The following is a 15,770-nucleotide window of genomic DNA, read 5'->3' as shown; positions in this document are numbered from 1 at the left end:
GCAAGAGGGAGGTGGTTTCCCGTGTTTTCAGAGTGCAGTCTGCAGGCTCAGCGCTGTTGGTAGCAGCAGGACTGATGCTGCTGGTGGTAGTGGCAGGGGAGGCAGAGCACTCGCAGTGTGTGCAGCACAGCAGGTGTTTGTCCAGAGATGGAGCAGCTCAAGGCAAGTGCTGGGGATTTGGGCTCCACAGTGATGTGCTGAACTCCTGCCCAAAAGTGGAGCCAAGCTGGCAGGTGCTGGGGTGGGAGCTTCTCAGGGTCTCGGTGTCTCTGTGTGTCAGGATGACCCCGAGATTGTAAAAGTCCTCTTTTCCCAGCCCGTGCAGCCAAAGAAGGAGTCTGAATGCGTAGGGTTGGCTTCTCAAGGTTGTTTATTTTTCCTTATCTATAACATTCTTTCTCTGACCTGCCGAGCTCCATCTGGCAAGGAGGCCATGGCAATCTGTCTGACCTCTTGGACAGTGTTTACATTTTCTATCAAAAGTTACATATAGTCTGTTTACAATAACGTGCCAATATCTATCATTTATGTTAGACAGTGTGTCTCTACCTTAAACCAATAGAAAAGTGTCACCATCACAGCAAGACATGGAGGGCAAGGAGAAGGAGAAGAAGGTCAGGACACGCCCAAATCCCTCCATCCTGATCCCCTGAATCCTCGTCTAAAAGCCCCAAAATTCTACTTTTTCACCCTGTATCAATTCACCTATTACGCTACTCAAACCCTGATGGCTTGTAATTCCTCATACAGAATTGGCAATTTTTTCCACAGGCTAAAATGGAAGCCACAGGTGTTTTTTGACTTCGTGCCAACGTCTCTGAGCCCCCTCCAGGGTCTCGAGACAGCCAAGGCAACCAGAGGGGTGTCGTGGGTTCCAACAGGAGCTGTGGGGTTTGTTGGTCATGGACAGGAGCTGTTGGGGTGAGTTGTGGGCTGGAGCTGCGTACAGGGCCGTGGTGGAAGAGAGGGTGTTGGGCCTTTCAAAAACATCACTGGGCATCTAGTTGGTCCAAATTGCAGGTTTCAGTGCTTCTCCTTGGACGGGCAGTCTTGCACTGCTCTCCCTGGCAGCAGGATGCTCTGCACTGAAATACAGGGGGGTGGGGACCCCTCCTGCCACGCTGGTGTGAGTGGTAGTGGTGCTCAGGGGGTTGACTTGGGAGCCACACCAGCACTGAGGAGAGTTCTGAGGACTCCCTGCAATGATCCAGGCCGGGCACAGAAGCAGGTGTCTGGGTTTAATCAGCAAGTTTGTGTGGGTTTGTCTAGAATGAATATTTTTTCATTCCCAAAAATCACAGGGAGACAAAACACCTACTAAAAATAAAACTTCCCATGATACTTCAATTGTGAAGCAAAATTTATGTTTTGATTTTGGAAATCAATGGCAATTGACAAATTATTCTCCTGTGCTGCTACAGGTCATCTGTCAGCATTGGTCTCTGCCTGACAGGAGCCATTAAGAGTTTTGTTTTGTGGTTTGTTCAATATTAGTGGTTTGTTCAGCTGCTCTCCAGGTCGGTATGGTAATGACAAATTACAGGCTCGTGGGCTTTTTTTCCAAACAGTTTTAGAAAATGCAGCTGGATGACATCATCTCAGTGCCACTGAGCACAGCAGCAACAGCACCTGGAATGAGGCAGTGCTGAGGAGGGCATGTCCCCATGCAGGTGAGCACCAGGTGAGTCTGGTGGGGGCCAGCAGGCTGGAGCTCCAAAGGTGTGGTTCAGACACACTGCTGCCCTTGCGTCCCTTCACCTTCCACACATTATTTGTCCTTGTGCCCACTGACAGTCTGGAGGGACCAGAATGTTTCAGGATCACTGCTCCTTCCTTACCCTGTCCCACCCATGCCCACTGTGTTGGGATCACCTTTGCTGGTGACTCTTTAAGTGACCCCAAACCTGCCATGACATGTTGGAGGTCCTGGGAGCTGGTGGGATGCACCGAGTGCCCTTGTGTGGCAATTGTGGGGGATGGAGCAGCAGTTCAGAGCCCATGAGGACACAAATTTTTTCTCAAGCTATGTCAAGGAAGGTATAGGTTGGATATTAGGAAAAAAATTTTCACTGAAAGAAAAATAAAAGTACTGGAATTGTCTTCCCAGGGAGGTGGTGGAATCACCATCTCTGGATGTGTTTAAAAAAAGACTGGACATGGCACTTGGTGCTATAGTCTGGTTGATGTATTAGAGCATAGGTTGGACTTGATGATCTTAGAGGTCTCTTCCAACCTCATTATTCTGTGATTCTGTAAAGGGGGTGGGTGTCCCTCAGGAAGGGGCTGTGACGCTGCCACTGGAGCCATCCCAGACCTGCTGGGCTCCTTGCCAGCACCAGGCCTCTGCTATTATGGGCAAATTACCTGCGGAATGCTTTTTTAATCTTGAGAGAAATACCTTGATTAGTAATTATTGGTGCAGAACAGTTGGGGAGTCTCTGCAGAGGGTGAGGACAGGCTGTTTCACTGGAGCTGCCTGTCAGTTTTGTCACCTAATTATAAGACTGTTCCATGCCAAGACTCTGGACAGACAGAGGAAAAAATCCTCAATGTAATTGTATTGGTCATATTTTATAGCCATTAATTACTTGCTTTGCAATTAGCATTTTTCTGGCTGGCTGGGGAGCTGTCACAGCCCTGGCTCATGACACACAGCTCAGTGCTTGGCACAGCTTCCTGGGGCTGGCAGGGGAGGGGATCAGGCCCTATGTGGTCATTCTGCAGCCCCACAGCTCCACAGGAGAGAAAGGGGGGCTGGCCATCACTGGGGGGCAGGTGAGGGATGTGGTGGTGTCCAAATCTGGGACAAGATGCTGGCTCTGGGCTTGATGGCTCCACCTGAGCTCAGTGTGATAATGAATCAAAATTCTCATGTCAACTTTAGCTGCATCCATAAATTCTTCATTTATCATTATTAAAGATACGTCAACATTCAAACTCTGGTTTATAGCTGGAAAATTGCATTGTATTATTGTCTCTGATGCAGTAAATATTCTTGTCCAAAGCCCATCAGGCAGTTTTCTACTTATTCGGAATTAATGACTCATAAAACAGAGCCAGAACAGGCTGTTGGTGTGAATGAAGGGAAGGCTGTGTCTTTTGGGGTTTTCCTCCTGAGGGATTATGAAGGGATGCCAATAAGCAGGAAATTGGGTCAGTCCACCCTCTGAGCTGCACCTCCAGGTACTCTCCTCTTACATCTTACAATACCTATGTTAATCCTCTGGTTCTCTCTGCACTGGCAAATCTTCAAAATCCTTCAGGAAAGACATCTGCTGCTGCAGCAGCATGGAAACAGCTTTCAGCAAGCAAAAACTTCACTTTATCCCTTTAATTCAGCCCAAAAGTTCAGTCATTTATTGTGCCTTTTGAAAGGCTTTTCTCTAAGTCTCTCTATGGCTGGTGTGTGTTTGGGAAGTTTTAGGGATTTTGCATTTGTATGAGTGTCTCAGAGTTGTCATGCTCTGCTCTGAACCCACCCTGGGCTGATGTGCTGTGCTGATACTTTTCCATAAACACATCAAGTCCTAAACTAAAACTCTTCTAACGACTAAGTTAAATGGAATCAAAGATAAATCAGCAGTTAAATGCATTTGTGGTGTTACAGGTGGCCTGGGGATGATGCAGGAGCTGCAGCCTGGCATGTGCTCCTGGGGCTCAGAGCAGGAACAGCTCTGAGAGGGGTTGTACTGAATTGTTTGTCCATTTGTTGCTTCCTTTTGGCTTTGCAGAGGAAGTTTTGCATCCCAGTGCAAAACTGATTTTAAGACCTTTGCTCACTCCCTGGGACAACTTGTATTTTGGTTAAAGCATTACAGAGGGCTACAGTGATAGAATGAGCAATGCTATCTTCAAGAAGCAATTGCACTTCATAACATGAATTAATTAACACGTTACACTTAAACCAACTAGCTAATTACAGACCTTTTAGCTTAACAGAGTGCGGGAAGGGATAATATAAATGGTAATTATTGAGTTAAGCAGGATGTGATGTGCATCCAGGGCTCACCTGGGACATCTCAGTCAATACTCAATTACCTCACTGCTCTCTGAAGGCTCATGCTTCCCTGCAGTGACACCATCAGTGCTGTGCCATGGCCCAGGGCCTGTGCCAGGGCCAGAGTACAGTCTCATGATGCTGCCGTGCCCTGGCAGCCAGCTCCCAGCCCGTGCCTACCCTGCCCACCTCGGCCCAGCCATGACCTGTGGCATGCCCTGGTGGCCCAGCTCTGCTCTGTGGCATGTCCTGGTGGCCCAGCCATGCCTTGTGGCATGTCCTGGTGGCCCAGCTCTGCCCAGCTCCTTCCTGTGCCCTCTGCACACTGCTGGGCTCCAGCTGTGGAGCTTGCTGCCTCCCTGCCCAGCAGAGCTCCTGGAGGTTTCTGCCATGGCTCTGTTCTGCAGGGAGGCAGAGGTGTTCTGTGCTGTGGCTCTGTGCTGCTGGCAGATCCTCTGCCCTGTGCAGCTGTGCCCTGCTGAGACCTGTGCTTCTCCAGCAAGCCCTGATTGAGCATCATTGCTGGCACTGCACAGCCCTTATAGTAACACAGAGGAGAAATTAATTTAGCAAGGCTTAAGGTCAGATTCTGAGAGTTAACAGTTGTGAGGACAGGAACAGAGTTACAGGAGGAAACAAAGCACAAACCACGGCCCTAGAGCAAGTGCAGGGCACAGGCTGTGGTGCTGCAGGGCTCCATGTGGCCCGTGTTAGTTATGTTTGTGGCCAGCAAAAACAGAGGCAATGCTCCTCATGCCTTCCTATCCGATGGGAATGGATGGGAAACCATCCCAGACCAACTGCCACGTTCCCGTCTGGGGAAGCAAAACCTTTCTGCAGGCGTGGAGTAGCCCTGGAGAGCTGTCAGCACTGACCACAGCCATCCTGGCACTGCAGCAATGGCCTGAGAGCTGATGGGAACTTCATGTCTGGATGTGAATGTACTGACTGGCAGGTGCTGGGACTTGCTGGCTGGGGAGCTGGAACCTGACACTAAGTCAGAGCTGTCTGGCTGGTATTCTGGTTTGAAAGCAAAACCAGTGAGAGACTCCAAGTCAGAAATACAATTTATTGGGAAAAGGGAAAACAAAAGACAAAAATACACACAATGATACAAAAGGAAGACCACTGGCAAAGTCAGAATACAACCTGACACCCGCTTTGGCCAGTGTGCTGGTAGCAGTCCAAATTGGAGTGGCTGCAGTCCTCTTGGAGTGGCAGATGTGGTTGCTGTGTCTTCTTGGAAGCCTGTGGAAAGGCTGCCTTTCTGTCTAGAAATTCCTGGATTTATCCAGGTGGGAATGCCTAGCTTCTCCCCCTGGGCGGAGCATCTCACAATGGGCTGATGTTATTTTGAGTCACAAGGTGTGTTCTTAATCACCTGTTAAACAGAACTGGCTCTTGGAGAGTGTTATCTCTGAGTCATGAGGCGAGACATTGATGGGCCTATTAACAGGAGATAAGGAAAACTGTCCAGATGCAACTGCTACTCGGATGGTAGTAGGAAACATCTTGGTGCTCAGTCTTGGACAGCTGGAAAACTCTGGCTTACTTGGGAAAGGTCACTGTGATGCTTCAGCACTTGAGCTGGTTGGATTACAAACAGCTCCAAAAACCCAGCTGTAAATGGAAAGTGGCATAAGATGTCCCAGGGATTCCTCAGCAGGTGATGCAGACAGGCCAGCACTGAGAGAGGGAGGGCAGGATCCAAACTGCACAGAGCAGGCAGAAGTGAGACAAGCTGCTGGCCAAAAGCAGTGAGCTGAGCTGAGAGTGAGGAAGGGCTGGGTAAGGATGGCAGCTGTGGGCAGCTCAAGGCCCTTGGGGCTTGCTGTGCTGAGGGCTCAGCCCTATCCCTGGCACGGCCATGGCTGTTAGAGGTGCTGGGAGGGATTGTGGCAGCAGAGCCCCTCCAGCTGCTGACAGGTGGGGACAGGTCCTGCTGAGAGCCAGTCCTGCAGCAGGAGGTAGCGCTGCTTCCTTCCCTTCAAAGGCAAAATGCTCATTTCTGTCTGAGCAAGACAAGTTATGAATTATACATCAGCCCCTTCGTGTGTGGGCTCCATGCAGCACCTCTGCAAAGGGTTTGAACAGGGATGTGTTAAGAAGAGAGGCTGCTTAAATACCTGAGTATGGTGCTGGCTGGCAGCTGCTCCAGGTCTGGGGTGAGTATCTCAAGGCTGGAGTGCTGAGGGTCCCCAGCCATCTGTAAGGGAAGAGCTTCTTTAGAATTACTAACAGTGGCATCCTGTGCCCTCTTTGGTCCAAGCTGATGTTTGCTGAAGGATATTGGAAGAATTAGTAGAGGTATTTCTCTTTTATCCTGTCCCAAGTGACAGCAAGATCAAACTAAAAGGCAGGAGGTCATGTGCTGTTGTTTTAGGCAAGAGCCCAGTGGTGTTAACAAAGGGTTTTATTATTATGGGGGCTGTTTGATTTACAGAATAAAAAAACCCAAGGTAACAAAGCTGGATGAATTAAAAGCTTAACAGCATCAAAAGATATTCTAGCCCCACAAATTCTTCAGGGAACTTGTCTGGGCTATCCCACTCCTCCTTGAGGCTAGGGACACTGCCAGCCAGCACTGTCCTTCCCTCTGGGAATGTCCAGTACTTGGTTGCTGGATTTACCCTTTCTAGGAAAGAGGTTTTAGGGGCAGGCAAATGGTGGCTTTTGGCAGGGATGCAGCATTGTGTGGCTGCTGGGGGGTTTGGAGAGCCAGGATACCATTTCTCACTGTCTGTGGTTTGACTTGTATTTGATGAGTCAAGGGATATGAATAAATGGGCTCTGTTTGCAAGGGTGATGCTTCTGCATCTCTGACTGGCACGAGCAAGGGCTGGGGAGGGGGAATAGTGGGTAGGGATGTTTCTGAGAATCTTCTTCAGTCCTTGCTCTCTTTTCCTGGCAATATCAGCAAGCACTCCAGCACTGCTGCTCTCTAATCTAATCAGAACAAGGGAAACAGGATTTGCTGCAGTGTCAGACCACTTAGACACCCACCAGCAGAGAAAATACCAGACATGTTCTGTGAGAATGGCCAAAAGCTATTCCAGCCCCTTTCAGTGCACAGACAAGATCTCTGGAACCTGCATCTCTCCCTGCTGTGGGCTGCTGCTTCAAATTCCACCACTGCTGGCCTTTAGCAAGACTCTGCAGGCGGGTTCATTGATACAGAGCAGGATCTGTACATGGGGAACTCAGACCAAAGGTGTGCAGCCCCTTCCTTCTCATGAGCATTTATGGGTGTCTTCCAAAGTGTTTTCCTTTATGATTCTTATTAGTAGATAAAAGGCCATTTCTTCTTTTAATGGAGTCTCTGATGTTAATGGTCTCCCTCCAATCAGATTCAGGTGTTTTGTCCCATTTTTCTCTAATGGAGGATGATGGAGAAATATCTGGTTCACAGCTGGCTCCTTGCACTCTCACTGTGCTGAGCTGCAGCCACTAAGACACTGCTGGGAAATAATAAAAAAAAAAAAAAAGGCTGGAGGAGTTCAGCCCCTCCCTTCACAGGGACTCCAGCACTCCCTCCTACCAGCCCCTTCTGTGCTGTGGACACATCCTGGGACCATCCCAAGAAACACACGGAGAGAATGGGGAAGGCTGTGCTGGGGCTGTGCTCACCCCACTGAGCTCCTGGGGCAGCTGGCGCTGCAGTGACTGCCCTGCCCTCATGCAGTGGGAGCTGTGCTGCCCTCCTGCCTGCTCCTGCAGCCTCTGCCATGTGCTGTGGACAAGGGCAAAGCAAAGCTCTGGAGTCTGCTGGATAACCAGAGCTATTAGATGCACTCGTGTGTGCAAGAGGGTGTGAAATGCAGATGGCTGGAGGACCCTGGGGAGCAGGAGAGAACAAGTGGGGACGTGCCCATGTCTCTGTGAGGCCAGGATGGAGCACTGGCTGTGGTTGCTGGCCTGGGGGTCCTGGGGTCCCTACTCAGCCATCTGACTGGCACAGGCTGTGGTTGGTCCCATTGTATTAACAAGGCACCACTTCTGCATTTTAAGTGTGTGCTCCTTTATATCACCCTGCCTCTAAATGATCCTGGAAATGCATTGTCTACTTAACTACTTTTTAATTAAAAGTCAGGGATATTAGAAAAGAGAAATCAATTCTTGTCACAATTAAGACTTGGTTTGAACAATTGCAGCGTGTTTCAGTGAAGGATCCTCTCTGGGCTTATTGATCTGTATTGTCATAATGTCTAGGTTATTGCCATGGCTCAGACAGTCTTAAATGAATATTTCAGCTGAATTATGTATGTTATCTGGCAGGCAGAGGAGACTGCCTGCTGCCACTCAGAGCCTGCAGGGCTCCCCAGGCCCCCATGCCTGCTGACTGAGGCCTGGGCTGGCATGAGCACCTTGTCTTCTACAGTGTCAGGCTCCTCAGTGAGCCTGGTGATTGTGCCAAGGGCCTGGTGGCTGGTTGGGCAAGTCAGGTGGTCTCGGGGTTTGCAGACCCAGGAAATTCTCAAAGCTTGGAGGCAGCCACAGGGCAGCCAGAGGCACCAGCTGAGCAGGAGCTGCACCCGGTGCAATGCTGCATCTCAGGTGAGCACAGCAGCTGAGCCTTCCCCACAGCTGGCTGTGGCTCCCCCAGCCAGTCTCTGTCTTCCCCTCCTTCGCCCTTTCCCTCTCTTTCTCTTCCTCCCTCTCCCTCTGCAGAGAGGGGCTGGTGGGAGGTCTCCAGCACTCTCCACTGTGAAAGTGACAGGAGAGTAGGAGGATGATTAATCAAAATCTGGTATGATGAAGGACCTTTTTAAAGGTAAAAGATGTCCCAGTTATGGTTTGTCTGCCCTTTAAAAGTTCTTGAAATAGGGGGTCTTAGAGGAAAGAAAATTGATTTCTCATGGTTCCTCTTGTACCTTGGGGCAGAAAGTAAATTCAAAGGGGCCCTGCCATGCAAGGTTAGAGTCTGCTGCTGTGGCTGATAATGAGGTCTCCCAGAGATAAATCAAAACACCTGGACTTCACCACGGAGCAGATACTGGTTTAACCCAAGATCTGGAACCAGAAGAAGAGAGGGCACATGCTAAACCTTGCCTGCTGTGGAAGCAGAGGTGGCAACAGCAGTCCTGTAGCTCCTGTTACATTGGTGCCAGAGCTGTTCCCTCCTGCCTGGTGGTGCCTGGCACATCCAGCACCTCTCCACAGTTTGTGCAGAGCCTCTGGTCCCCACCAATGTACTTTTCACATCATCACTGCTCCCTTACATGCAGTGGCACATCAGCAGCAGCTCCTGCAGCTCTGCTCCCTTCTCCCTGTGCTCCCCCCAGTCCTGTGAGCTGCATGCCCCAGACTTGGGGGCTGAGGAAGGAAAACCCTGATGGCCTTGACAACACTCCTTGTCAACCAGTGGCCATGGCTTCCAGGGCTGCAGCCCACTAGATCCCATTTACTTTGTGATAAGTAGGATTCACACAATAACTCCACATAATATTCACATAATAACTTCTGCTTTTAATCTGCAGACCTCAGAAAGAGATGAGCCAGAGAAAACCAGGAGAGAGATGCTCAGAAAAAAAAAAAAAAAGAAAAAAAGAAAAAAAAAGAAAAGAAGCAGAGAAAAGTGAGTAGGATGAACTCTTTACCTCTCTATCCCATTAGCACGTTCACCATGGATTGCAACCTGCAGATCTCGAGGCAGGGCAGAGCCTGCAGTATTAGTGGTGGTTTTGGCTCTGCAGCACTGCCAGGGCTCTCCTCGAATGCTGGCTGTCCTCAGGGTGTTGGGGAGAGCTCCAGCACAGTCTGCCCCTGGCTCCAAGTGCCTCCCTCACACTGGGACTCCCCAGCTCTAATATCTGTTGCTCTTTGTTTTGGGTTCAGTGACCCTCAGGCTCTGTGTTCGTGCCTTTGCTGTTTGACTAATTGGAGAAGTGTCTAATCCTCTTCTCCACCGATGTCACTGTTATGCAGCGTGTGATTAAACATGCTGTCAGCTGCTGCTGTTTACAGATAACAATGCTGTTTTCTCTCATTCCTACACTATCAGGCTCATTAGGAATGTCTATGGATAAATTAGTCAGTCTGGGATTGAATAATGTCTGAAATGTCCTCAGTTCCACTGAGGAACTGCATCTTCCTGCTCTGGATAGCCAAATGTGACAGTGACCTGAACTACTGCACGGGGCTCAGGCCCAGCCCCACACCTGGGTGACCCCCAGATCTGGAGTCTAATGTGGGCTCTCTTCAAGGAGACTCTTCCAGGGGTGAGCTCCTCACTTCTGGTACCAGGCTGGAGGCAGAAGTAAGTGTCTGGTTGATAAAATCCTCTCTGATGCTTCATTACAGCAGATTCTGCAATACACATAAAAAGAGGCTCTTTCCCCACTCTTATTGCATGAAACACTCATACATTTCCAGAGAAGGTTCCTGGTAGGGTTGGTGCCTGGCTGTTCAATACAGTGGGAACAAACTGCAGCTGCAGATGGGAACAGGTTGTTTCTACCATTTGTTATTTTTTTCCCCTAATTATGATGCAGATTGGATGCTCTCTCCAGCATTCCCTCCCTTTCTGTTTATTCAAGCAGGATTTTTGTGAACCTATACACCAATTTCTCTCTGGGCCCGGAGTGCCCCATTAGAATGGAGCAGAATTTATTGCTCCTCTGAGCTGCAGCTCTTTTTCCCAGCCCCCTTCCACCACTGGCCAGTGCCGAGCTGGGATGGGAGCAGGGCTGGGATGTGAGGATTATTGTAAATGCAAGTCAACCTGGTGGGAAGAAATGCTGATGTCTGACTCCAGTTCAGAAGGCTGAATGATTTCTTTATTATAACTATACTATAATACATTAATATACTATTTAAAGGAAATATTAAAACTACATCCCTTTTCTAACTACCAAATCTAACTCACTCACAACTCGTGACCCTCTCGCGAGAGTCCAGCCACAGGTGGATTGGATTTGCTATCAGGCTCAAACAATCCTCACCAGAATCCAACCAAGCAATCATCCCAGGTAAACAATTCTCCAAACACATTCCACATGAGAAAAACAAGGAGCAGAAATAGAAATTGTTTTCTCTTTCTTCTCTCTGTGTTTCTCTATGAAAAAATCCTGAGAGAGAGAAGAATGTGCCTGCCACAGAGGATCCCTCTCTCCATCCTTGGCACAGGGCTGGCAGGACCCCCCTGGCAGGTATCCTGGGGATGGTGTGGCTGGCAGTCTCTCTCTCTCCAGGGCTGCATACTGCCCTGGCAGGGTGGCAGCAGGAGCAGAGGCACCTGCAGGCACAGAAAGCTGTCCTGCTCTCTGCTGAGCAGTGAGCAATCTGTAATTACTGGAGAGCTTTCAGGGAGCTGGACACATCATGCTGGTGCCTTATTTGGAGTCTGCCCAAGTGCTGAGTCCTGGAGTCCAAAATGCAGCTACGAATTAGCCACAGCTGGATTAAATTGCTAATTATAATTTGCAAAGTGTATTCTTCTCTTCTTCTGTCACAGACAAATGAAAAAGACTCACTCTGCATGACCTCGCCGTCACCCTCACCCTGTGACTGGGGGGGATAATTGGTGAATGTCTTGTGGTGATTGAGTTACCAAGTGAGTCCTGAAATGTCTTTCCTCATCAGTGTGCCATACAAGTTGCATTTCTGATTTGCCTGATGAGTAAGAGCCAGAGGAGCCTGGAAATCCACAGCAGTTCAGTGCCCTCGTTGTTGTTAAAGGGGCATTTACTGCCACGTTATTGAGGGGCCAGGAAAATTAGAAATCTTGGTAACGCCTTTTAAATGGTGATTAGCACAAAGATATGAACATGAAAAAGCTCATAATAAATAGAGGAAACACCATGAAACTGGGGAATCCAGGCCCAAGGTGCATTGGCACTTTGGGGTCCCCCTTTAGGGTGCACAGGGATGCTCTCCTCAGGAGCAGTGTGAACCAGACTGGAATGCTCTTAGTCTTCAAATGAACCAAGATTTGGGTTGCAGGTTCAGTGCAGTGCAGCTCGGAGCTGCTGAGGGAGCACTCAAGCTGTCTGGGAAGCACTCAAGCTGTGGATGGACCCTGGCACCAGGGCAGGCACTGGCCCTTGCTGTGGCACTCTGGAGCTTCTTGCCTGGCCTTCAACGCTGGGCACTCACCTCAGAACCACAGGACCAGCCTGTCTAAAACACCTTTGACAATGAGTGATGGCCACGTGCTACAGATCCCTTTGTGAAATATAACCAGCCTACTGTAAGACCATTTCTGATGTGACTGAAAATGAAAATCCTGATGACAGCACTTCAAACAGAACTGCTGCAAATCTCTATAAGTTGTTTTAATGAAACCAGCCAGGAAGAGAAGGAGAGCAAATCAAAGGTAGGACAACTTCTTTGTTCAAATTACTGTAATTGGTATCAAAATTACGTTAGTGGTTGTTTGCACCATTATACTCGAGGTACATCCTCATTTCTCCCTCAGTTCTCAGAGGTACACCCACCTGAGCTCTCACTCTGCACTTCTGCCTTTCAAGCAGAGCAAGTGAAGCCACAGCAGAGGGGCAGGCTGAGGGGAAGCAGCCTGTGGGATGCTGGCATCCTCCCCTGTGCTCAGCACCACCAGCAAAGCCTCTCTGAGGGACAGGACCTGTCTCCTCCATGAGCCTTCCCACTGCTCCCAGGGGAGCAGATCCCACACACAACTCCTGAGCTCAGTGCTCAGGGCCTCCGTGTGCCCTTCAGGCTCAGTCACCAGGCTGTGACACCTGGATCCCTCCTGTCTGGCTCAATTAGCAGCGTGTGGTAATTTGTCTCTGATTGAGTTGGAACTTAACACCGAGTGCATCCGTGCCCCAGCCAAAGGCAGGGTTCAAATTGATGATGAAAGAACAGGGTATGACTTACATAAGTGTAATGATGTTATGCTGGCTGGAGCTCTGGATTTTCTCAGTATATGATGAACGTGAGGCATTTAAAAAATTAGACACTTTATTTTACATTATTTTCTAGAACGTGGATATCTGCGGGCTTTCTGGAAATCCATTATCAAGACATGTAAATATGCTTAAAGGCATTTACCCAGATTAGCTGTGTTTATGCAGTCAAGGGTCTTTCATGTGATTACCTTAAAAGCTAAAGAACTGCTGCAAAACATTTATAGTGCAGACATTGTGAGGCAAAGAGTACCGATCTGACAGAAAGACAGAGCTGTTAAAAAACAAGTGAACAGCTCTGGTTGCTTTGTATTTGCAGACAAAAAAACCAGAAGGTAGACGGGTTTTCCCTTTGCAGCCCTGAGGCTGGGCTGTGCAGCTTTGAGCATGAGATTTATGGGAAAGCTTTAGATTAACTTCCATTTTCACTGTGATTTCTGCCAGTTAGCAGGAGGGGATGAGCAGGGATGGGCCAGCACTGGCTGTGATGGAGTGCTATGCCCCTGGGAAGCAGTGCCCTGGATCAGCACACTGGTGAGGTGCCACTGGGACCTGATTCTCTGAGCCACTTTCCTCTGTGGGATATTCCCTAATGCCAGACACACTTGTGCTGTATTGCTGTTGCTTCCTCTGCTTTGGCTCTGCCCTTGTCACAGCATGTTTGTGTGACATACCAAAACCAGTACAAAATTGCAGAAGTCCTTTCTTTTTCATTGTACAAGAATACTTGCAAGTATGGAAGAGAAAGGAGAGGTGCAAAAGCTTCCATGAGGTTTCTGCCTGCTCCATCTTTTGTCAAAGATTGCTCTTTCAGCTGTACATTGAGGCCTGCATCCTCATGGCTCCTTTGTCCTTTAGCATAAAAAGTAATTTGTCAGCAAAAGAAGTAAAGTTTTGTTTTTCAGTACAGATCTGGCTGTCCTCCCACTGAGAATTTCAACTCTCTTTATCTCAGGAATTGATGGTCTTGGTTTCTGATTCTCTTTCCTTGGTGTTTGTATTGATTTTCTTTTTTTTTCCAGGAGGGTTATTTTCACTGTGGTGTCAAAACTATCTTTCTTACAGCAGGTAATAGCTCAACTTGGCCAATTACACATTTTCTGGCCTAGCCCTGCTCTTTGCACAAGTTCTCCTGATAATCTGGAGCCTGGCTGACCTGATGTCTTTGCTTTCCCTTTGCTCTTGTCTCTGCAGGCTCCAGGCAGGAGTGGGGAAGGGCAGCAGCCCCAGAGCTGGATGTGAGCAGCAGAGGTGACCAGAGAACCTGGTATTCCTTTTCCTTCACCTGCAGATACTGGCCCCTTGCTGTGCCCCTCAAGGATCTGTGCCATCCTGGGGACAGCATCCCTCCACCCTGTAGTGAAGAAATCCAGTAGTACCCATTAAAGACTGCTCTGTCTCTCTGTTTTCTTCACACCAGCAATGGCTTTGTCATCTGCTGCTCCTGAAACAAAATTCATGAGATAATTTTCCCAAAGCATGACACTTAAAATCTTAATTAAAATACATCTGGCCGTTCTGCTACCAAGATTTTATAACTGCTTGGAATAATATTTCAGATAAATGGATAAGCTGTGTGCTTTTAACATGACAGACCCTTCTTCTAGTAAAACATATCTAACATCAAATCCTCCATATGCTTCCAAAATCCTCTTCCCTGCTTGGCTCCTCAGTGACAGGAAAGTGTACATGCCTGTGGAGCTTGGTGGTGAATGGAGCTGTCCCAGGGGTCTGGATTGATTTGCTTGATACCTTCCACTGTCCCAGCAGCATGACCCAGTGTGGGAATTCTAAAAGGAAGCTGCTGTGCCTGGAGGCAGGCAAGCAAGATCCTGTATATTACACTGTGAGAGTTGTGTGTCATATTAGAGCAATCGGGCTTTAAAGGGCATCTTTCAAGCACAAACTAGCTTTTTCCCACACTTGACTGATCACACAAATAACTGTGATTAAAGGTCAAGTGCCTGGGTTTTTCTATTTTACTCCTTAAAAATTTATATGCAAGAGGAAACCTAGAAGTTAACATAGCATGAAATTGTTATGTAGTTCTGAGCCTTTAACGACAACTAAATATCACTTTTCTTCCTGGGTGGCTTGAGAAATCTTCAGTAATAACGGGTCACTTCTTTCGGTTTCCACTTGAGGAAGAATATAAATAAACCCTGTCTTTTGCTTCCCTGCTCTGTAACATGATGGAGGGAGGGTTTTGGTGGTATGAACTCGTGCCCCCAGTCAGCATGGCTGTTCCTGGTCTCACCAGGAGCTCCTGGGCTGCAGGTGCACGGCAGGGGGGGCTCCAGGGCTGGTGCAGCAGCACACAAAGCACTGATCCACACTGAGCTGTCCTAGATGGGAAGAACACTGATAAATGGATGGGAGCTTCCTCACCAGTAAAGTTAACACAGAGAGGAAAGGTGATGACCATGTTTGCCAAAGAGCTGAGAAATGGAGAGCTGGGAACATCCTCTGGCTCCAGATGTCCAGCTGGCCTTGGCCTTAGGTCACCAACTCCTGTGAGCAGGGTTTGGCATGGGCTACCAGAGCCTGGCTGGACTGTGCTAGATGGAGGCTCAATGCTTTTACTTCAGACCTGCGATATTTTACATTTGACACATAGTCACAGCAGAATGAACATCCCACAAGAATTAATGTTTGCTTTAGTATCACGGTAAACACCATCACAGGGAAAACTGGGGGCATTCAGCCTGACTAAACTCTGCAGGAAACTGCAAGATCTACAATTAGTAATAATCAAACCTCGTTGAGTTCCTTTCCTGATGCAGGAGGCAAATACCTTGGCTTTGGTGAGCCAAGAATTGAAGAATTGTCTCCCCCAGCATAGGCAGCCCCCGCAGCCACAGCACTGTCCTGGGTGTGGGTCTGGCATGACTCACCCTGCCTGCACT

The 15,770-nt window shown here is 48.6% G+C and overlaps 1 long non-coding RNA gene across 1 annotated transcript; it reads left to right on the top strand.

Annotated features, from left to right (window-relative positions):
* The first annotated feature begins 10,981 nt into the window (after window positions 1–10,981).
* LOC128819132 (uncharacterized) lies at window positions 10,982–15,041 on the top strand. Its single transcript, XR_008440652.1, has 2 exons — window positions 10,982–12,311; window positions 13,887–15,041. It is a non-coding gene; the product is annotated as an uncharacterized LOC128819132 (long non-coding RNA).
* Window positions 15,042–15,770: the final 729 nt, after the last annotated feature.

Source organism: Vidua macroura, chromosome 25 (assembly GCF_024509145.1).
Source record: "Vidua macroura isolate BioBank_ID:100142 chromosome 25, ASM2450914v1, whole genome shotgun sequence".
In the NCBI taxonomy this organism is placed as follows: Eukaryota; Metazoa; Chordata; class Aves; order Passeriformes; family Viduidae; genus Vidua; species Vidua macroura.
The sequence above is the reverse complement of the archived record's forward strand: the minus strand, read 5'-3'. Positions and strand labels throughout refer to the sequence as shown.